The 23,252-nt window shown below is 46.0% G+C and overlaps 1 protein-coding gene across 4 annotated transcripts in view; it reads left to right on the top strand.

The window, feature by feature from the left end:
- Nucleotides 1-23,252, top strand: part of LOC109883783 (tumor protein 63) — a 178,195-nt gene that overhangs the window by 57,221 nt on the left and 97,722 nt on the right. The gene's annotated exons all lie outside the window — the stretch shown is intronic.

Here is a 23,252-nt window from a genome sequence, read left to right as displayed (position 1 = left end):
CACCAGATGGCCTCTGGTTAGTGAGTTGTTTAGCCCCACCAGATGGCCTCTGGTTAGTGAGTTGTTTAGCCCCACCAGATGGCCTCTGGTTAGTGAGTTGTTTAGCCCCACCAGATGGCCTCTGGTTAGTGAGTTGTTTAGCCCCACCAGATGGCCTCTGGTTAGTGAGTTGTTTAGCCCCACCAGATGGCCTCTGGTTAGTGAGTTGTTTAGCCCCACCAGATGGCCTCTGGTTAGTGAGTTGTTTAGCCCCACCAGATGGCCTCTGGTTAGTGAGTTGTTTAGCCCCACCAGATGGCCTCTGGTTAGTGAGTTGTTTAGCCCACCAGATGGCCTCTGGTTAGTGAGTTGTTTAGCCCCACCAGATGGCCTCTGGTTAGTGAGTTGTTTAGCCCCACCAGATGGCCTCTGGTTAGTGAGTTGTTTAGCCCCACCAGATGGCCTCTGGTTAGTGAGTTGTTTAGCCCCACCAGATGGCCTCTGGTTAGTGAGTTGTTTAGCCCCACCAGATGGCCTCTGGTTAGTGAGTTGTTTAGCCCCACCAGATGGCCTCTGGTTAGTGAGTTGTTTAGCCCCACCAGATGGCCTCTGGTTAGTGAGTTGTTTAGCCCCACCAGATGGCCTCTGGTTAGTGAGTTGTTTAGCCCCACCAGATGGCCTCTGGTTAGTGAGTTGTTTAGCCCCACCAGATGGCCTCTGGTTAGTGAGTTGTTTAGCCCCACCAGATGGCCTCTGGTTAGTGAGTTGTTTAGCCCCACCAGATGGCCTCTGGTTAGTGAGTTGTTTAGCCTCGCCAGATGGCCTCTGGTTAGTGAGTTGTTTAGCCCCACCAGATGGCCTCTGGTTAGTGAGTTGTTTAGCCCCACCAGATGGCCTCTGGTTAGTGAGTTGTTTAGCCCCACCAGATGGCCTCTGGTTAGTGAGTTGTTTAGCCTCGCCAGATGGCCTCTGGTTAGTGAGTTGTTTAGCCCCACCAGATGGCCTCTGGTTAGTGAGTTGTTTAGCCCCACCAGATGGCCTCTGGTTAGTGAGTTGTTTAGCCCCACCAGATGGCCTCTGGTTAGTGAGTTGTTTAGCCTCGCCAGATGGCCTCTGGTTAGTGAGTTGTTTAGCCCCACCAGATGGCCTCTGGTTAGTGAGTTGTTTAGCCTCGCCAGATGGCCTCTGGTTAGTGAGTTGTTTAGCCTCGCCAGATGGCCTCTGGTTAGTGAGTTGTTTAGCCCCACCAGATGGCCTCTGGTTAGTGAGTTGTTTAGCCTCGCCAGATGGCCTCTGGTTAGTGAGTTGTTTAGCCTCGCCAGATGGCCTCTGGTTAGTGAGTTGTTTAGACTCGCCAGATGGCCTCTGGTTAGTGAGTTGTTTAGCCCCACCAGATGGCCTCTGGTTAGTGAGTTGTTTAGCCTCGCCAGATGGCCTCTGGTTAGTGAGTTGTTTAGCCTCGCCAGATGGCCTCTGGTTAGTGAGTTGTTTAGCCTCGCCAGATGGCCTCTGGTTAATTCACACATCACTGTCACCGTAGAAAATAACCCTGTGAGTTTTTCTTCTCATTTTACATGGGTCCATGAGGAAATAGAATAATCTTTCTCTGTGTATTTCATTCACTTATCTGTAGGATTGTTTGCATTAGAGTAGTCCTGAGCGATTAACTGAAATATCTGTATTTTTGGGTTGGTATTATTAAACAACTAATCGACCAACGTCGGTTCAATTACTTTTGCAATTGCATTTAGTTCTGTTTTTTTGTTGTTTTCAATGGGGAGAACATAGACAACGGTAGATGGTTGGTGTTGTCGTTGTTTTCAATGGGGAGAACATAGACAATGGTAGATGGTTGGTGTTGTTGTTGTTTTCAATGGGGAGAACATAGACAACGGTAGATGGTTGGTGTTGTTGTTGTTTTCAATGGGGAGAACATAGACAACGGTAGATGGTTGGTGTTGTTGTTGTTTTCAATGGGGAGAACATAGACAACGGTAGATGGTTGGTGTTGTTGTTGTTTTCAATGGGGAGAACATAGACAACGGTAGATGGTTGGTGTTGTTGTTGTTTTCAATGGGGAGAACATAGACAACGGTAGATTGTTGGTGTTGTTGTTGTTTTCAATGGGGAGAACATAGACAACGGTAGATGGTTGGTGTTGTTGTTGTTTTCAATGGGGAGAACATAGACAACGGTAGATTGTTGGTGTTGTTGTTGTTTTCAATGGGGAGAACATAGACAACGGTAGATGGTTGGTGTTGTTGTTGTTTTCAATGGGGAGAACATAGACAACGGTAGATGGTTGGTGTTGTTGTTGTTTTCAATGGGGAGAACATAGACAACGGTAGATGGTTGGTGTTGTTGTTGTTTTCAATGGGGAGAACATAGACAACGGTAGATGGTTGGTGTTGTTGTTGTTTTCAATGGGGAGAACATAGACAACGGTAGATTGTTGGTGTTGTTGTTGTTTTCAATGGGGAGAACATAGACAACGGTAGATGGTTGGTGTTGTTGTTGTTTTCAATGGCGAGAACATAGACAACGGTAGATGGTTGGTGTTGTTGTTGTTTTCAATGGGGAGAACATAGACAACGGTAGATGGTTGGTGTTGTTGTTGTTTTCAATGGGGAGAACATAGACAACGGTAGATGGTTGGTGTTGTTGTTGTTTTCAATGGGGAGAAAATAGACAACGGTAGATGGTTGGTGTTGTTGTTGTTTTCAATGGGGAGAACATAGACAATGGTAGATGGTTGTCTGGCTGGATGGCTGATACTGCCTGAGCAGAGACTTAAACGAATGAAAAATAATTATGTTATCAAATAAATATGAATAAATATTTTACAAAAGTAAAGTAAGATATGTAAATAAATAAATGGTAAATCAGTGCTAAGCAGTAATGGCCGGTCACTGCCGTCATGGGACTTTTATTAATAGTTTTATTCTGTGTTGACATCTGGTTCAGTTGAACATTGTGGTAAACGAGCCCTTGGTTTTATTTTGCACTTGTTTACCTTGTCTCTAGACTTACAGTATGTTTACCTTGTCTCAAGACTTACAGTATTGTTTACCTTGTCTCAAGACTTACAGTATTGTTTACCTTGTCTCAAGACTTACAGTATGTTTACCTTGTCTCTAGACTTACAGTATGTTTACCTTGTCTCTAGACTTACAGTATGTTTACCTTGTCTCAAGACTTACAGTATGCTTACCTTGTCTCTAGACTTACAGTATGTTTACCTTGTCTCTAGACTTACAGTATGTTTACCTTGTCTCAAGACTTAGAGTATGTTTACCTTGTCTCAAGACTTACATTATGTTTACCTTGTCTCAAGACTTACAGTATGTTTACCTTGTCTCTAGACTTACAGTATTGTTTACCTTGTCTCAAGACTTACAGTATGTTTACCTTGTCTCTAGACTTACAGTATGTTTACCTTGTCTCAAGACTTACAGTATGTTTACCTTGTCTCAAGACTTACAGTATGTTTACCTTGTCTCTAGACTTACAGTATGTTTACCTTGTCTCTAGACTTACAGTATGTTTACCTTGTCTCAAGACTTACAGTATGTAAGGGGGGAGGCAGTGGGGTGGAAGGGGGAGGCAGTATGTCAGTGGGGTGGAAGGGGGTAGGCAGTAAGGCGTTGGGGTGGAAGGGGGAGGCAGTATGTCAGTGGGGTGGAAGGGGGAGGCAGTATGTCAGTGGGGTGGAAGGGGGAGGCAGTGGGGTGGAACGGGGAGGCAGTATGTCAGTGGGGTGGAAGGGGGAGGCAGTATGTCAGTGGGGTGGAAGGGGGAGGCAGTATGTCAGTGGGGTGGAAGGGGGAGGCAGTATGTCAGTGGGGTGGAAGGGGGGAGGCAGTGGGGTGGAAGGGGGAGGCAGTAAGGCGTTGGGGTGGAAGGGGGAGGCAGTATGTCAGTGGGGTGGAAGGGGGAGGCAGTAAGACAGTGGGGTGGAAGGGGGAGGCAGTATGTCAGTGGGGTGGAAGGGGGAGGCAGTATGTCAGTGGGGTGGAAGTGGGGAGGCAGTATGTCAGTGGGGAGGAAGGGGGAGGCAGTGGGGTGGAAGGGGGAGGCAGTATGTCAGTGGGGTGGAAGGGGGAGGCAGTGGGGTGGAAGGGGGAGGCAGTATGTCAGTGGGGTGGAAGGGGGAGGCAGTGTGGTGGAAGGGGGAGGCAGTGGGGTGGAACGGGGAGGTAGTGGGGTGGAAGGGGGGAGGCAGTGGGGTGGAAGGGGGAGGCAGTATGTCAGTGGGGTGGAAGGGGGAGGCAGTGGGGTGGAAGGGGGAGGCAGTATGTCAGTGGGGTGGAAGGGGGAGGCAGTGGGGTGGAACGGGGAGGCAGTGGGGTGGAAGGGGGGAGGCAGTGGGGTGGAAGGGGGGAGGCCGTGGGGTGGAAGGGGGAGGCAGTAAGGCAGTGGGGTGGAAGGGGGAGGCAGTATGTCAGTGGGGTGGAAGGGGGAGGCAGTATGTCAGTGGGGTGGAAGGGGGAGGCAGTATGTCAGTGGGGTGGAAGGGGGAGGCAGTATGTCAGTGGGGTGGAAGGGGGGAGACAGTATGTCAGTGGGGTGGAAGGGGGGAGACAGTATGTCAGTGGGGTGGAAGGGGGGAGACAGTATGTCAGTGGGGTCTCCAAAGCAGAACAGACCAATAGCGGATGGACAAACTCCACCCTCATGATGCTGTAAGGTGTTGACGTTTACAGGTGTCCTAACACTGCTGTTGGGGAACCACCCAGGTGTCCTAACACTGCTGTTGGGGAACCACCCAGGTGTCCTAACACTCCTGTTGGGGAACCACCCAGGTGTCCTATCACTGCTGTTGGGGAACCACCCAGGTGTCCTAACACTGCTGTTGGGGAACCACCCAGGTGTCCTAACACTGCTGTTGGAGAACCACCCAGGTGTCCTAACACTGCTGTTGGGGAACCACCCAGGTGTCCTAACACTGCTGTTGGGGAACCACCCAGGTGTCCTAACACTGCTGTTGGGGAACCACCCAGGTGTCCTAACACTGCTGTTGGGGAACCACCCAGGTGTCCTAACACTGCTGTTGGAGAACCACCCAGGTGTCCTAACACTGCTGTTGGGGAACCACCCAGGTGTCCTAACACTGCTGTTGGGGTACCACCCAGGTGTCCTAACACTGCTGTTGGGGAACCACCCAGGTGTCCTAACACTGCTGTTGGGGAACCACCCAGGTGTCCTAACACTGCTGTTGGGGAACCACGCAGGTGTCCTAACACTGCTGTTGGGGAACCACGCAGGTGTCCTAACAGAGCTGTTGGGGAACCACCCACGTGTCCTAACAGAGCTGTTGGGGAACCACCCACGTGTCCTAACACGGCTGTTGGAGAACCACCCAGGTGTTCTAACAGTGCTGTTGGGGAACCACCCAGGTGTCCTAACCGAGCTGTTGGGGAACCACCCAGGTGTCCTAACACTGCTGTTGGGGAACCACCCAGGTGTCCTAACCGAGCTGTTGGGGAACCACCCAGGTGTCCTAACAGAGCTGTTGGGGAACCACCCAGGTGTCCTAACAGTGTTGTTGGGGAACCACCCAGGTGTCCTAACACTGCTGTTGAGGAACCACCCAAGTGTCCTAACACTGCTGTTGGGGAACCACCCAGGTGTCCTAACAGAGCTGTTGGGGAACCACCCAGGTGTCCTAACAGTGTTGTTGGGGAACCACCCAGGTGTCCTAACAGTGCTGTTGGGGAACCACCCAGGTGTCCTAACACTGCTGTTGGGGAACCACCCAGGTGTCCTAACACTGCTGTTGGGGAACCACCCAGGTGTCCTAACACTGCTGTTGGGGAACCACCCAGGTGTCCTAACACTGCTGTTGGGGAACCACCCAGGTGTCCTAACAGTGCTGTTGGGGAACCACCCAGGTGTCCTAACACTGCTGTTGGGGAACCACCCAGGTGTCCTAACACTGCTGTTGGGGAACCACCCAGGTGTCCTAACAGAGCTGTTGGGGAACCACCCAGGTGTCCTAACAGTGTTGTTGGGGAACCACCCAGGTGTCCTAACACTGCTGTTGGGGAACCACCCAGGTGTCCTAACACTGCTGTTGGGGAACCACCCAGGTGTCCTAACACTGCTGTTGGGGAACCACCCAGGTGTCCTAACAGTGCTGTTGGGGAACCACCCAGGTGTCCTAACAGTGTTGTTGGGGAACCACCCAGGTGTCCTAACAGAGCTGTTGGGGAACCACCCAGGTGTCCTAACAGAGCTGTTGGGGAACCACCCAGGTGTCCTAACAGAGCTGTTGGGGAACCACCCAGGCTCTCTTGTCTCTCTTCTGAACACCTCTTTAAGTTTACATCATATACAGTGCAAAGTTTTCAAACACCTTGCGCTAACAATAAACAGCCATGTGAACGAAGTTCAAGAGCCATGCACCCTCCGAAACACGACCCCGCCAAGCCGCACTGCTTCTTGACACACTGCTCGCTTAACCCGGAAGTCAACCACGCCAATGTGTCGGAGGAAACACTGTACACATGGCGACCGAAGTCAGCATGCATACACCCTGCCCGCCACAAGGTGTCGCTAGAGTGCAATGGGACAAGGATATCCCAACCGGCCAAACCCTCTCCCGAGCCCCTGACGACGCTGGGCCAACTGTGCACCGCCTCATGGTCGTGACACAGCCCGGGATCGAACCCGGTTCTGTAGTGATTCCTCTAGCACTGCGACGCAGTACCGCTGTGCCACTCGGGGAGGTCCCAATTCAGCGTAGTTGACCGAGTGTGACACACATTGGATGGCAGGTGACTAGGCAGAAGTCAGAGGTGGTGGGTTGCAGTGTCACTAAAACAACCTCAGGATGTGTGTCAAAGGCGATGGGCCAGGGTTCAAACCAAACACAATGTGCTGACATATCACTGCAAATGGAATTTCCCAGCCTTGGCCTCTGTACCGTTTGACGTCTGTCTGTCAATATGGAGGGAAGATATCAGTCAGTCTCCAAACCAGGTCTCTCTCTCTGCACCATGACACACGATATAGCACTAATCTAGGAGATTTAGGAAAAGGCTCTTCAAAGGGCAATTCCACCACTTTTCAACCTCATATTCATTATTTCCAACCAAAGTGAATTCCTATGATCTGTGCTTTAAAAAATTTAAAAAGATAAGTGTTGGCAACTGCTTCTCTGTGACATCACAGAGTAGGACTAAAAGTAACACAATAGTGATGTTTCAAAACCTGCAATGAGTTTCTAGCTGAGGAGCTGGCTCTCACTATAACAGGTAACCCTGAGGAGCTGGCTCTCACTATAACAGGTAACCCTGAGGAGCTGGCTCTCACTATAACAGGTAACCCTGAGGAGCTGGCGCTCACTATAACAGGTAACCCTGAGGAGCTGGCTCTCACTATAACAGGTAACCCTGAGGAGCTGGCTCTCACTATAACAGGTAACCCTGAGGAGCTGGCTCTCACTATAACAGGTAACCCTGAGGAGCTGGCTCTCACTATAACAGGTAACCCTGAGGAGCTGGCTCTCACTATAACCGGTAACCCTGAGGAGCTGGCTCTCACTATAACAGGTAACCCTGAGGAGCTGGCTCTCACTATAACAGGTAACCCTGAGGAGCTGGCTCTCACTATAACAGGTAACCCTGAGGAGCTGGCTCTCACTATAACCGGTAACCCTGAGGAGCTGGCTCTCACTATAACAGGTAACCCTGAGGAGCTGGCTCTCACTATAACAGGTAACCCTGAGGAGCTGGCTCTCACTATAACAGGTAACCCTGAGGAGCTGGCTCTCACTATAACCGGTAACCCTGAGGAGCTGGCTCTCACTATAACAGGTAACCCTGAGGAGCTGGCTCTCACTATAACAGGTAACACTGAGGAGCTGGCTCTCACTATAACAGGTAACCCTGAGGAGCTGGCTCTCACTATAACAGGTAACCCTGAGGAGCTGGCTCTCACTATAACAGGTAACCCTGAGGAGCTGGCTCTCACTATAACAGGTAACCCTGAGGAGCTGGCTCTCACTATAACCGGTAACCCTGAGGAGCTGGCTCTCACTATAACAGGTAACCCTGAGGAGCTGGCTCTCACTATAACAGGTAACCCTGAGGAGCTGGCTCTCACTATAACAGGTAACCCTGAGGAGCTGGCTCTCACTATAACAGGTAACCCTGAGGAGCTGGCTCTCACTATAACCGGTAACCCTGAGGAGCTGGCTCTCACTATAACAGGTAACCCTGAGGAGCTGGCTCTCACTATAACAGGTAACCCTGAGGAGCTGGCTCTCACTATAACAGGTAACCCTGAGGAGCTGGCTCTCACTATAACAGGTAACCCTGAGGAGCTGGCTCTCACTATAACAGGTAACCCTGAGGAGCTGGCTCTCACTATAACAGGTAACCCTGAGGAGCTGGCTCTCACTATAACAGGTAACCCTGAGGAGCTGGCTCTCCCTATAACAGGTAACCCTGAGGAGCTGGCTCTCACTAAATCAGGTGATCCTGAGGAGATGGCTCTCACTATAACAGGTAACCCTGGGGAGCTGGCTCTCACTATAACAGGTAACCTTGAGGAGCTGGCTCTCACTACAACAGGTGATCCTGAGGAGCTGGCTCTCACTACATCAGGTGATCCTGAGGAGATGGCTCTCACTACATCAGGTGATCCTGAGGAGCTGGCTCTCACTGTACATCAGGTGATCCTGAGGAGCTGGCTCTCACTACATCAGGTGATCCTGAGGAGCTGGCTCTCACTATAACAGGTGATCCTGAGGAGATGGTTCTCACTACATCAGGTGATCCTGAGGAGCTGGCTCTCACTATAACAGGTGATCCTGAGGCATCAGAGGCATCAGGGCTCGGTTTGGTAGGCTACCATCAGAGGCATCAGAGCTCAGCTTGGTAGGCTACCATCAGAGGCATCAGGGCTCAGTTTGGTAGGCTACCATCAGAGGCATCAGAGCTCAGTTTGGTAGGCTACCATCAGAGGCATCAGAGCTCAGTTTGGTAGGCTACCATCAGAGGCATCAGGGCTCAGTTTGGTAGGCTACCATCAGAGGCATCAGGGCTCGGTTTGGTAGGCTACCATCAGAGGCATCAGGGCTCAGTTTGGTAGGCTACCATCAGAGGCATCAGGGCTCGGTTTGGTAGGCTACCATCAGAGGCATCAGGGCTCGGTTTGGTAGGCTACCATCAGAGGCATCAGAGCTCAGCTTGGTAGGCTACCATCAGAGGCATCAGGGCTCAGTTTGGTAGGCTACCATCAGAGGCATCAGAGCTCAGTTTGGTAGGCTACCATCAGAGGCATCAGGGCTCAGTTTGGTAGGCTACCATCAGAGGCATCAGAGCTGTTTGGTAGGCTACCATCAGAGGCATCAGGGCTCAGTTTGGTAGGCTACCATCAGAGGCATCAGGGCTCAGTTTGGTAGGCTACCATCAGAGGCATCCGGGCTCAGTTTGGTAGGCTACCATCAGAGGCATCAGGGCTCAGTTTGGTAGGCTACCATCAGAGGCATCAGGGCTCAGTTTGGTAGGCTACCATCAGAGGCATCAGAGCTCAGTTTGGTAGGCTACCATCAGAGGCATCAGGGCTCGGTTTGGTAGGCTACCATCAGAGGCATCAGAGCTCAGTTTGGTAGGCTACCATCAGAGGCATCAGGGCTCAGTTTGGTAGGCTACCATCAGAGGCATCAGGGCTCAGTTTGGTAGGCTACCATCAGAGGCATCAGGGCTCAGTTTGGTAGTCTACCATCAGAGGCATCAGGGCTCAGTTTGGTAGGCTACCATCAGAGGCATCAGGGCTCAGTTTGGTAGGCTACCATCAGAGGCATCAGGGCTCAGTTTGGTAGGCTACCATCAGAGGCATCAGAGCTCAGTTTGGTAGGCTACCATCAGAGGCATCAGAGCTCAGTTTGGTAGGCTACCATCAGAGGCATCAGAGCTCAGTTTGGTAGGCTACCATCAGAGGCATCAGAGCTCAGTTTGGTAGGCTACCATCAGAGGCATCAGGGCTCAGTTTGGTAGGCTACCATCAGAGGCATCAGAGCTCAGTTTGGTAGGCTACCATCAGAGGCATCAGAGCTCAGTTTGGTAGGCTACCATCAGAGGCATCAGGGCTCAGTTTGGTAGGCTACCATCAGAGGCATCAGAGCTCAGTTTGGTAGGCTACCATCAGAGGCATCAGGGCTCAGTTTGGTAGGCTACCATCAGAGGCATCAGGGCTCAGTTTGGTAGGCTACCATCAGAGGCATCAGGGCTCAGTTTGGTAGGCTACCATCAGAGGTATCAGGGCTCGGTTTGGTAGGCTACCATCAGAGGCATCAGGGCTCAGTTTGGTAGGCTACCATCAGAGGCATCAGAGCTCAGCTTGGTAGGCTACCATCAGAGGCATCAGGGCTCAGTTTGGTAGGCTACCATCAGAGGCATCGGGGTCTCAGTTTGGTAGGCTACCATCAGAGGCATCAGAGCTCAGTTTGGTAGGCTACCATCAGAGGCATCAGGGCTCAGTTTGGTAGGCTACCATCAGAGGCATCAGGGCTCAGTTTGGTAGGCTACCATCAGAGGCATCAGGGCTCAGTTTGGTAGGCTACCATCAGAGGCATCAGACCTCAGTTTGGTAGGCTACCATCAGAGGCATCAGAGCTCAGTTTGGTAGGCTACCATCAGAGGTATCAGAGCTCAGTTTTGGAGACTCAACATTGACATGGAATTTGACTACGGTCTCCTGGTTGCCGGTGTGGCGGTAATAAGGTCACCTTCACAGCCCTACTCATGCCCTCACACCATATGACCAAGAGTTGTGACAGTTGGTACACAGGTCACTCTTCTTACACAGAAGATATTTACCTCAAATCTGCCATGATGGATTTCCTGACATTTTGGATTTATAATTTTTTTTAAATCGGGATTTTCAACAACATATTTTTATGTTTATTTTTTATGTTAATACTAAGTTGGATAGTTACATTGACCAATAAACAGCCATGTGGGCGTTGTCTAGCATATAAATGTGTAGACATCAGACACAGGTGATATAGCAACTAAACTTGCTACGTATGTTGCAAACCCTGTCAAGACTCAACTGTCTTTAAAATGTCTCTGAGTCAATCAGTATTCAACCTTTGTTATGTCAAGGAGCCTAAATAAGCTCACGAGTAAACATTTGGTTAACAAATCACATAATAAGTTGCAGGGACTCACTCTGTGTGCAATAATAGTGTTTAACATGAGTGGCTACCCCATCTCTGTTCCCCACACTTACAAGTATCTGTAAGGTCCCTGATGAGCAGTGAATTTCAAACAGATTCAACCACAAAGACCTGGGAGGTTTTGCAATGCTTTGCATAGACGGGCACCTATTGGTTAAAAAAAAAAAAGCAGACATTGAATATCCCTTTGGGCATGGTGAAGTTATTAATTACACTTTGCTTGCATACAGGAAGCCCTGCCAACGTGCTGCACGCCAAACAGCAGTGTATTGCCACACACCCACACGAGCTAACTGTATCATATCATCGCAAATCAGTGGCACTGAACGAATCGTCTACCGGCCCGAAAGTTTAAACGTGTTGTAGGCGAAATGTCCGTGCCAAGTTTCGGTTCCAACGGGTCTTTGCTGTAGTCTACAGAAAATGGCGTCTTGGTTGTCAAAAAGTTATAAGATAAATGATTCACACGCGGGTATAAATTACGACTAAAGGACAATAGGACAAACAAACGAGTATAAATGAGTCAACAGCTGAGTCATCCTTAAACTCTCCCATTATTGAATTAAACTTCCAACTGCGCTGCTGTCCTGCTTTACAGCGCGCAGCCGAGGGACAGTGTACAGACACATGACACAGTTCTACTAAAATGTTGCAGTCTGGCTTCGGTTTTTTAAAACTTGACAGTGAATAACCACTAAAACTGTAAAAGAAGAAACATATAGGCAGGCCTATTACAGAAACATTTGAGCAGTAGTCTAGGCTGGCTACACAACTACAATACATGTTGATTGCACCATACAGCAAATGCCGCATTCAACCGCACCGGTGATCCCTGCAGTGAAACATGTTTTTAGTTTAAATGTTACAACAACCTGTAGCTAAGTCTTTGTTATTTGGGTGTTATTGAATACTTTTTGATTAGGGTCTCAGCATATTATGCACATCTGCAACCATAGCAACAAAGGTTGGACAAATATACTTTCTTTTGTTTTAATATGTTAAACGCTGTATACAGCATCCAATCAATGGGCAGTTTGAGCCAGGTGTACGCCCACTTTTTTTGTAAAAACAAACCTAATAGGATATGCCTGGCCGCAAAGTCGTGTGTTTTTTTTAAATGACTTTTACTTTGATTTGACACATCTGCTCTACACAAGAAAAAAATATACATTTTTGGTCCTGAATACAAAGTGTTATGTTTGGGACAAATCCAATGTAACACATTACTTAGTACCACTATCTTTATTTTTAAGCATAGTGGTGGCTGCATCATGTTAAGGGTATGCTTGTCATCATTAAGGGCTGAGGAGTTTTTCAGGATAAAAAATAAACTGAATGGAGCTAGGCACAGGCAAAACCCTAGAGGAAAAGTCTGCTTTTCACCAGACACTGGGAGATGAATTCACCTTTCAGCAGGTCAATAACCTAAAACACAAGGCCACACATACACTGGGAGAGGAATTCACCTTTCAGCAAGTCAGTAACCTAAAACACAAGGCCACACATACACTGGGAGAGGAATTCACCTTTCAGCAGGAAAATAACCTAAAACACAAGGCCACATCTACACTGGAGATGGTTGCCATGAAGACAGTGAATGTTCCTGAGTTGACTTAGATCTACTTGAAAATCTATGGTAAGGCCTCAAAATAGTTGTGTAGCAATGATCAACAACCAATTGGACAGAGCTTGAAGAATTCTGAAAAGAATAATGGGCAAATATTGCACAATCCGGGTGTGGAAATCTCTTAGAGACTTACCCAGGAAGACTCACAGCTATAATCACTCTTAGAGACTTACTCAGAAAGACTCACAGCTATAATCACTCTTAGAGACTTACTCAGAAAGACTCACAGCTATAATCACTCTTAGAGACTTACCCAAAAAGACTCACAGCTATAATCACTCTTAGAGACTTACCCAGAAAGACTCACAGCTATAATCACTCTTAGAGACTTACCCAGAAAGACTCACAGCTATAATCACTCTTAGAGACTTACTCAGAAAGACTCACAGCTATAATCACTCTTAGAGACTTACCCAGGAAGACTCACAGCTATAATCACTCTTAGAGACTTACTCAGAAAGACTCACAGCTATAATCACTCTTAGAGACTTACTCAGAAAGACTCACAGCTATAATCACTCTTAGAGACTTACCCAGAAAGACTCACAGCTATAATCACTCTTAGAGACTTACCCAGAAAGACTCACAGCTATAATCACTCTTAGAGACTTACCCAGAAAGACTCACAGCTATAATCACTCTTAGAGACTTACTCAGAAAGACTCACAGCTATAATCACTCTTAGAGACTTACCCAGGAAGACTCACAGCTATAATCACTCTTAGAGACTTACTCAGAAAGACTCACAGCTATAATCACTCTTAGAGACTTACTCAGAAAGACTCACAGCTATAATCACTCTTAGAGACTTACTCAGAAAGACTCACAGCTATAATCACTCTTAGAGACTTACCCAGAAAGACTCACAGCTATAATCACTCTTAGAGACTTACCCAGAAAGACTCACAGCTATAATCACTCTTAGAGACTTACCCAGAAAGACTCACAGCTATAATCACTCTTAGAGACTTACTCAGAAAGACTCACAGCTATAATCACTCTTAGAGACTTACTCAGAAAGACTCACAGCTATAATCACTCTTAGAGACTTACCCAGGAAGACTCACAGCTATAATCACTCTTAGAGACTTACTCAGAAAGACTCACAGCTATAATCACTCTTAGAGACTTACCCAGAAAGACTCACAGCTATAATCACTCTTAGAGACTTACCCAGAAAGACTCACAGCTGTAATCACTCTTAGAGACTTACCCAGAAAGACTCACAGCTATAATCACTCTTAGAGACTTACTCAGAAAGACTCACAGCTATAATCACTCTTAGAGACTTACTCAGAAAGACTCACAGCTATAATCACTCTTAGAGACTTACCCAGAAAGACTCACAGCTGTACTGACTGCCAAAGGTGCTTCTATAAAATATTGACTCAGGGGTGTGAAGAATTATGTTTCTGTATTTATTTTTCAATACATTTGCAAAAAATGTCTAAAAACATGTTTTCAATTTATCTTTATGGAGTATTGTGTGTAAGTAGATAAGAGAAGAAAAGATATTTCATCCATTTTGAATTCGGGTTGTAACACAACAACATGTGTCATAAGTCAAAGGGTCTGAATACTTTCTGAAGGCCCTGTACATGGCTATATTAGAATGAAATGTTTAAGGTCATTTCAACAAACTTATGAGGGTCTCCTTGGCACTACTCCATAAGCAGGAGGGTATTCATGTAGGCTACAGTGTCCCAAAAAATCATCCTGTTGTCCCACATTTGGGTATTTTATATGCGATCACCCTAATGATGACATATTCTTGTGGTAGAAATTTCACCCTGAAAATCTCTCCCTCAAAACAACAGTACTTTTTTCAAATCCAATGTATTTTACAGTATAAGTTGACAAATTACATTGAAACAACGTTGTTTCAACCAGTTTGTACACAGTGAGTAGTTTACCTACTACCGTTTCGCAGTAACTCAAGCTATAATCACTGATCTACATCCTGTTCCTACTACCGTTTAGAAGTAACTCAAGCTATAATCACTGATCTACATCCTGTTCCTACTACCGTTTAGAAGTAACTCAAGCTATAATCACTGATCTACATCCTGTTCCTACTACCGTTTAGAAGTAACTCAAGCTATAATCACTGATCTACATCCTGTTCCTACTACCGTTTAGAAGTAACTCAAGCTATAATCACTGATCTACATCCTGTTCCTACTACCGTTTAGAAGTAACTCAAGCTATAATCACTGATCTACATCCTGTTCCTACTACCGTTTAGAAGTAACTCAAGCTATAATCACTGATCTACATCCTGTTCCTACTACCGTTTAGAAGTAACTCAAGCTATAATCACTGATCTACATCCTGTTCCTACTACCGTTTAGAAGTAACTCAAGCTATAATCACTGATCTACATCCTGTTCCTACTACCGTTTAGAAGTAACTCAAGCTATAATCACTGATCTACATCCTGTTCCTACTACCGTTTAGAAGTAACTCAAGCTATAATCACTGATCTACATCCTGTTCCTACTACCGTTTAGAAGTAACTCAAGCTATAATCACTGATCTACATCCTGTTCCTACTACCGTTTAGAAGTAACTCAAGCTATAATCACTGATCTACATCCTGTTCCTACTACCGTTTAGATGTAACTCAAGCTATAATCAACATGTCACCCCTAACAACATGTCACCCCCAACAACATGTCACCCCTAACAACATGTCACCCCTAACAACATGTCACCCCTAACAACATGTCACCCCTAACAACATGTCACCCCTAACAACATGTCACCCCTAACAACATGTCACCCCTAACAACATGTCACCCCCAACAACATGTCACCCCTAACAACATGTCACCCCTAACAACATGTCACCCCTAACAACATGTCACCCCTAACAACATGTCACCCCTAACAACATGTCACCCCTAACAACATGTCACCCCTAACAACATGTCACCCTAACAACATGTCACCCCTAACAACATGTCACCCCTAACAACATGTCACCCCTAACAACATGTCACCCCTAACAACATGTCACCCCTAACAACATGTCACCCCTAACAACATGTCACCCTAACAACATGTCACCCCCAACAACATGTCACCCCCAACAACATGTCACCCCCAACAACATGTCACCCCTAACAACATGTCACCCCTAACAACATGTCACCCCCAACAACATGTCACCCCCAACAACATGTCACCCCCGACAACATGTCACCCCCAACAACATGTCACCCCTAACAACATGTCACCCCTAACAACATGTCACCCCTAACAACATGTCACCCCTAACAACATGTCACCCCTAACAACATGTCACCCCTAACAACATGTCACCCCTAACAACATGTCACCCTAACAACATGTCACCCCCAACAACATGTCACCCCCAACAACATGTCACCCCCAACAACATGTCACCCCTAACAACATGTCACCCCTAACAACATGTCACCCCCAACAACATGTCACCCCCAACAACATGTCACCCCCGACAACATGTCACCCCCAACAACATGTCACCCCTAACAACATGTCACCCCTAACAACATGTCACCCCTAACAACATGTCACCCCTAACAACATGTCACCCTAACAACATGTCACCCCCAACAACATGTCACCCCCAACAACATGTCACCCCCAACAACATGTCACCCCTAACAACATGTCACCCCTAACAACATGTCACCCCCAACAACATGTCACCCCCAACAACATGTCACCCCCGACAACATGTCACCCCCAACAACATGTCACCCCTAACAACATGTCACCCCTAACAACATGTCACCCCTAACAACATGTCACCCCTAACAACATGTCACCTCTAACAACATGTCACCCCTAACAACATGTCACCCCTAACAACATGTCACCCCTAACAACATGTCACCCCTAACAACATATTCTGTCCTGCTGATAACAGTAAGCAGTAGTCCCCTGAAGACTGGTCCCCTGTCAGAGATTTAACCCCCCTCGTCACCACAGCTGTGCTGTAATTTGTGATTATTGCGAGGATCAGGTTAAGGGCTCTGCTCCCTTTGTGCTGCTGTGTCACCAGAGTCACCTTGAGGTGACACTTTAACCATGTCACTTTATCCTTCTATTGACTAGGAGGTCTAAATGTTAAAAGTCAATAGTTAGACTCGTGCCCATTCTTCTCGTTTCTGGACTGGCTACAGAGATCATGTGGATAAGCAGACTCACCTCAGTGTCTGTGACTTGTACAGTTACATTTGGCTTTGTGTTATAAAGGTCATTCAAGTGACTTGAAGGTTACAAACGATGAGAGCAGAGTGACATTTACCTTAGTCAGCAGGATCATCACTGGACTTTTCAATATGTAGACAAATCTGAACTATTCTCTACACAGCTGTCTGCTTGTCTTAAACCATCTGTATTCTCTACACAGCTGTCTGCTTGTCTTAAACCATCTGTATTCTCTACACAGCTGTCTGCTTGTCTTAAACCATCTGTATTCTCTACACAGCTGTCTGCTTGTCTTAAACCAGCTGTATTCTCTACACAGCTGTCTGCTTGTCTTAAACCATCTGTATTCTCTACACAGCTGTCTGCTTGTCTTAAACCAGCTGTATTCTCTACACAGCTGTCTGCTTGTCTTAAACCATCTGTATTCTCTACACAGCTGTCTGCTTGTCTTAAACCAGCTGTATTCTCTACACAGCTGTCTGCTTGTCTTAAACCAGCTGTATTCTCTACACAGCTGTTTGCTTGTCTTAAACCAGCTGTTTTCTCTGTATTACCCATGAAGACACACTAGTACTGTTCCAACTCTCCTGGGTATTCAGAAACCACTAACATCACCTCTATTCAACATGCCGCCTGCTGTTGTGTTAACATAATTAGACGTTTGTTTAGCTAGCTCAACTAATTACCAGTTTCAAAAGAGGCGAATCCTTGAATGAGATGAGGCCACCGTACCAAGGGAGGGAGGAGGGAGGCTATGACATAAAAAAAATAGGGGCCATTTGGTTTAAAGTGTCCCTCTACTTTGCAGCCAGGCCAGGTTGACCTGTAGGTCTGTAGCCCCAGGGTCCAGGGTCCAGGGTCCAGGGTCCAGGGTTCAGGGTCCAGGGTTCAGGGTCCAGGGTTCAGGGTCCAGGGTCCAGGGTCCAGGGTTCAGGGTCCAGGGTCCAGGGTTCAGGGTCCAGGGTCCAGGGTCCAGGGTCCAGGGTTCAGGGTCCAGGGTTCAGGGTTCAGGGTCCAGGGTCCAGGGCTGGGTGTGGAGCTTTAACATCTTGGGTACTGACCAGTCAGGGATATTTCTACTGGCCCGGGTTGGCCTGTCTACAGTCTAAAATTCCATGCAATGTTTTCAGTGTGCTAGTTTGGCGAAATTTGAGTTTTTAGTTTGTTACGTGTTTTACTAGCCTGTACTAAAAAAAGGTGCTAGCCTCAGGCTAGAGGGCTAGCTTAATTTCCATCCCTAGGTGACCTGTTTGGGTGTGGCTGCTGATTGCAGACGATCAGATGACTCCAGGTCATATAGGAGTGGGTATTAGTGACTGCTTTGAAAGAGTTTAACTTCGGGTCAGAGAGACTTTCCCCTTCTTGTCCTACAGGAATAGAGTTTACCCCACCTCCACCCCACTTACCATGCACTGTCATCAACCACCCCTCCTATAATACCTCCAGCCACTCAGGTTGCAGTACTGTCTTCAATTTAGCCTAGCACTTGATAATGTTAACGTGTAGGCCTAGCTAACTACAGATCTGATTACATACGAGCATAATGGTAACGTTTGTTTACAGTTTTTTTCACTGTCAAATCAAACTTTATTAGTCACCTGCGCCAAATACAATAAGTGTAGACCTTACTGTGAAATGCTGACTGACAACAATGCAGTTCAAGAAAGAGTTAAGAAAATATTTTTAAAAGAACAATAACGAGACTATATACAGGGGGTACCGGTTAGTAATGAGACTATATACAGGGGTACCGGTTAGTAATGAGACTATATACAGGGGTACCGGTTAGTAATGAGACTATATACAGGGGGTACCGGTTAGTAATGAGACTATATACAGGGGGTACCGGTTAGTAATGAGACTATATATAGGGGGTACCAGTTAGTAATGAGACTATATACAGGGGGTACCGGTTAGTAATGAGACTATATACAGGGGGTACCGGTTAGTAATGAGACTATATACAGGGGTACCGATTAGTAATGAGACTATATATAGGGGGTACCGGTTAGTAATGAGACTATATACAGGGGTACCGATTAGTAATGAGACTATATATAGGGGGTACCGGTTAGTAATGAGACTATATACAGGGGGTACCGATTAGTAATGAGACTATATATAGGGGGTACCGGTTAGTAATGAGACTATATACAGGGGTACCGGTTAGTAATGAGACTATATACAGGGGGTACCGGTTAGTAATGAGACTATATACAGGGGGTACCGGTTAGTAATGAGACTATACACAGGGGGTACCGGTTAGTAATGAGACTATATACAGGGGTACCGATTAGTAATGAGACTATATATAGGGGGTACCGGTTAGTAATGAGACTATATACAGGGGTACCGATTAGTAATGAGACTATATATAGGGGGTACCGGTTAGTAATGAGACTATATACAGGGGGTACCGGTTAGTAATGAGACTATATACAGGGGTACCGATTAGTAATGAGACTATATACAGGGGGTACCGGTTAGTAATGAGACTATATATAGGGGGTACCGGTTAGTAATGAGACTATATACAGGGGGTACCGGTTAGCAATGAGACTATATACAGGGGGTACCGGTTAGTAATGAGACTATATACAGGGGGTACCGGTTAGTAACGAGACTATATACAGGGGGTACCGGTTAGTAATGAGACTATATATAGGGGGTACCGATTAGTAATGAGACTATATATAGGGGGTACCGGTTAGTAATGAGACTATATATAGGGGGTACCGATTAGTAATGAGACTATATACAGGGGGTACCGGTTAGTAATGAGACTATATACAGGGGGTACCGGTTAGTAACGAGACTATATACAGGGGGTACCGGTTAGTAATGAGACTATATATAGGGGGTACCGATTAGTAATGAGACTATATACAGGGGGTACCGGTTAGTAATGAGACTATATACAGGGGGTACCGGTTAGTAATGAGACTATATACAGGGGGTACCGATTAGTAATGAGACTATATATAGGGGGTACCGGTTAGTAATGAGACTATATACAGGGGTACCGATTAGTAATGAGACTATATACAGGGGGTACCGATTAGTAATGAGACTATATATAGGGGGTACCGATTAGTAATGAGACTATATACAGGGGGTACCGGTTAGTAATGAGACTATATACAGGGGGTACCGATTAGTAATGAGACTATATATAGGGGGTACCGGTTAGTAATGAGACTATATACAGGGGGTACCGGTTAGTAATGAGACTATATACAGGGGGTACCGGTTAGTAATGAGACTATATACAGGGGTACCGGTTAGTAATGAGACTATATACAGGGGGTACCGGTTAGTAATGAGACTATATACAGGGGTACAGGTTAGTAATGAGACTATATACAGGGGTACCAGGTAGTAATGAGACTATGTACAGGGGGTACCTGTTAGTATTGAGACTATATACAGGGGGGGTACCGGTTAGTAATGAGAATATATACAGGGGGTACAGGTTAGTAATGAGACTATATACAGGGGGTACAGGTTAGTAATGAGACTATATACAGGGGGGTACAGGTTAGTAATGAGACTATATACAGGGGGGGTACCGGTTAGTAATGAGACTATATACAGGGGGTACCGATTAGTAATGAGACTATATATAGGGGGTACCGATTAGTAATGAGACTATATACAGGGGTACCAGGTAGTAATGAGACTATATATAGGGGGTACCGATTAGTAATGAGACTATATACAGGGGTACCAGGTAGTAATGAGACTATATATAGGGGGTACCGATTAGTAATGAGACTATATACAGGGGGTACCGGTTAGTAATGAGACTATATACAGGGGGTACCGGTTAGTAATGAGACTATATACAGGGGGTACCGGTTAGTAACGAGACTATATACAGGGGGTACCGGTTAGTAATGAGACTATATATAGGGGGTACCGATTAGTAATGAGACTATATATAGGGGGTACCGGTTAGTAATGAGACTATATATAGGGGGTACCGATTAGTAATGAGACTATATACAGGGGGTACCGGTTAGTAATGAGACTATATACAGGGGGTACCGGTTAGTAACGAGACTATATACAGGGGGTACCGGTTAGTAATGAGACCATATATAGGGGGTACCGATTAGTAATGAGACTATATATAGGGGGTACCGATTAGTAATGAGACTATATATAGGGGGTACCGATTAGTAATGAGACTATATACAGGGGGTACCGGTTAGTAATGAGACTATATACAGGGGGTACCGGTTAGTAATGAGACTATATACAGGGGGTACCGATTAGTAATGAGACTATATATAGGGGGTACCGGTTAGTAATGAGACTATATACAGGGGTACCGATTAGTAATGAGACTATATACAGGGGGTACCGATTAGTAATGAGACTATATATAGGGGGTACCGATTAGTAATGAGACTATATACAGGGGGTACCGGTTAGTAATGAGACTATATACAGGGGGTACCGATTAGTAATGAGACTATATATAGGGGGTACCGGTTAGTAATGAGACTATATACAGGGGGTACCGGTTAGTAATGAGACTATATACAGGGGGTACCGGTTAGTAATGAGACTATATACAGGGGTACCGGTTAGTAATGAGACTATATACAGGGGGTACCGGTTAGTAATGAGACTATATACAGGGGTACAGGTTAGTAATGAGACTATATACAGGGGTACCAGGTAGTAATGAGACTATATACAGGGGGTACCTGTTAGTATTGAGACTATATACAGGGGGGGTACCGGTTAGTAATGAGAATATATACAGGGGGTACAGGTTAGTAATGAGACTATATACAGGGGGTACAGGTTAGTAATGAGACTATATACAGGGGGGTACAGGTTAGTAATGAGACTATATACAGGGGGGGTACCGGTTAGTAATGAGACTATATACAGGGGGTACAGGTTAGTAATGAGACTATATACAGGGGGTACAGGTTAGTAATGAGACTATATACAGGGGGTACAGGTTAGTAATGAGACTATATACAGGGGGTACAGGTTAGTAATGAGACTATATACAGGGGGTACAGGTTAGTAATGAGACTATATACAGGGGGGTACAGGTTAGTAATGAGACTATATACAGGGGGGGTACCGGTTAGTAATGAGACTATATACAGGGGGTACAGGTTAGTAATGAGACTATATACAGGGGGTACAGGTTAGTAATGAGACTATATACAGGGGGTACAGGTTAGTAATGAGACTATATACAGGGGGTACAGGTTAGTAATGAGACTATATACATGGGGGTACAGGTTAGTAATGAGACTATATACTATATACTATATACCGCATCTATGTGCGAGGTTACAGGTTAGTCGTGGTCATTTGTAAGCTGTGTTAGCTATTCTTAAGCTATGAAAAGTACTTATCATTATCTATAAAACCTTTTCAGGATCTAAAAACTCTAATATATAGCTCAAATATATCCAATTGTCAAATTAAGTTTTACTTTTTGATTTCACATGCAATTCAATATCTTATTTATCCTGTGCTTTGCCAACCCTTCTTAACTTGTACCTCAGGCCTCGATTCAGCTCTCAGGTTCTGTCTATATCATATACTCAATCTTAAACTTAGAAACTATTATAACTTCTCAAATGTCTTTGTTTAAATGACAAATGAAGGTTCATGTAATAGGAGAAACAGTAAATGGCTCAGTGAAGAAGAAATGCTCACGGCTGCAATATAGCGTTCATGTGTCATTAGCCCCTTCAATCTGCTATTCATTAGACCCTTCAATCTGCTATTCATTAGCCTCTTCAATCTGCTATTCATTAGCCTCTTCAATCTGCTATTCATTAGCCTCTTCAATCTGCTATTCATTAGCCTCTTCAATCTGCTATTCATTAGCCTCTTCAATGTGCTATTCATTAGCCTCTTCAATGTGCTATTCATTAGCCTCTTCAATCTGCTATTCATTAGCCTCTTCAATCTGCTATTCATTAGCCTCTTCAATCTGCTATTCATTAGCCTCTTCAATCTGCTATTCATTAGCCTCTTCAGTGTGCTATTCATTAGCCTCTTCACTGTGCTATTCATTAGCCTCTTCAATCTGCTATTCATTAGCCTCTTCAATCTGCTATTCATTAGCTTCTTCAATCTGCTATTCATTAGCCTCTTCAATCTGCTATTCATTAGCCTCGTTCAGCTAGTAGACGTCAGTTCAGTTCCATTCAGCATTGGTATCATTTAAGGACATTAGAATGTACCAGTCTGTGTGGATATTCAGAGCTGTGTCTT

This window comes from Oncorhynchus kisutch, linkage group LG13 (genome assembly GCF_002021735.2).
Source record: "Oncorhynchus kisutch isolate 150728-3 linkage group LG13, Okis_V2, whole genome shotgun sequence".
NCBI lineage: Eukaryota > Metazoa > Chordata > Actinopteri > Salmoniformes > Salmonidae > Oncorhynchus > Oncorhynchus kisutch.
The sequence above is the reverse complement of the archived record's forward strand: the minus strand, read 5'-3'. Positions and strand labels throughout refer to the sequence as shown.